The sequence below is a fragment of the Rhipicephalus microplus genome, chromosome 1, assembly GCF_043290135.1.
Source record: "Rhipicephalus microplus isolate Deutch F79 chromosome 1, USDA_Rmic, whole genome shotgun sequence".
In the NCBI taxonomy this organism is placed as follows: Eukaryota; Metazoa; Arthropoda; class Arachnida; order Ixodida; family Ixodidae; genus Rhipicephalus; species Rhipicephalus microplus.
In genome coordinates this window covers 230,119,864-230,120,778 of record NC_134700.1, presented here as the reverse complement: position 1 = coordinate 230,120,778, position 915 = coordinate 230,119,864, and the positions used below count along the sequence as shown (strand labels likewise).

At 46.4% G+C, this 915-nt stretch overlaps 1 non-coding gene across 1 annotated transcript; it reads right to left on the bottom strand.

Annotated features, from left to right (window-relative positions):
- Positions 1–317: 317 nt before the first annotated feature.
- On the bottom strand, positions 318–389 carry TRNAP-UGG (transfer RNA proline (anticodon UGG)). The gene has a single exon. It is a non-coding gene; the product is annotated as a tRNA-Pro (tRNA).
- Between the last annotated feature and the right edge of the window lie 526 nt (positions 390–915).

Genomic DNA, 915 nt, shown 5'->3' with positions numbered 1-915 from the left:
TATGTGTAAGCTCATTATTCAAAGGGCCGTACCAGCAATCCAGTATTGGAAAACTACTACACGCCATATAGGTTAAGTCATCTGCAGGTCGCGGGATCTAATCCTGGCTGCGGCGGCTACATTTTCGTTGGAAGCGAAAATGCTGTAGGTTGGTGTGCTGAGATTTTGGTGCACGTTAAAGAACTCCAGGTGGTCTAAATTACCGGAGTCTTCCACTACGGCGTCTGTCATAATCATATGGTGGTTTTGGGACGTTGAACCCCACAAATCAATCAAATTCATCAATCAATAAAATGCACTGGGAGAAAAGAAAAAGTGGGCCCGTCCGGGATTTGAACCCGGGACCTCTCGCACCCAAAGCGAGAATCATACCCCTAGACCAACGGGCCTCACACTCTGTTATCTTGCTCCAATACATAGGTCTTTTCACATTATCCGACCGGTTTGATACACCCCTGTGAATGATATAAGCCGAAGGCCTTGAACCAAGGCACCCTGTTAACACGTCGAACGCGCCCCCTTCCGGATATACTTGCAATGGAACACCTTGCGACTCGATTGGTTTGGTCTCACTCTTAAGTTATTCTAAATGATTCTAATAAGAAAAAGAAAAGAAAAGTGCCGCACGTAACTGTCTATCATTTCGACGGCATCTCAACAGGTCGGCACATGGAATGGCGTAGTGGGAACAAAAGGGAAAGGCAAGGGAAAGGAAGAGAAGAGCGAAAGAGTAGTGGGAGAGGGACAGATAAAAACTGTGGCGCGGTGGGTGTAATGTAGGCTAGTATCGGTAATGCGACGTTGGCGCACAGCAACTGCCTTTGTAAAAGAACTACGATAAAATATAAATTACCTTCCGGCAGCTTAGCACCAGGCGCCAAGGCTTAAGGAACAGTGAAACTATAGGCGAAATTT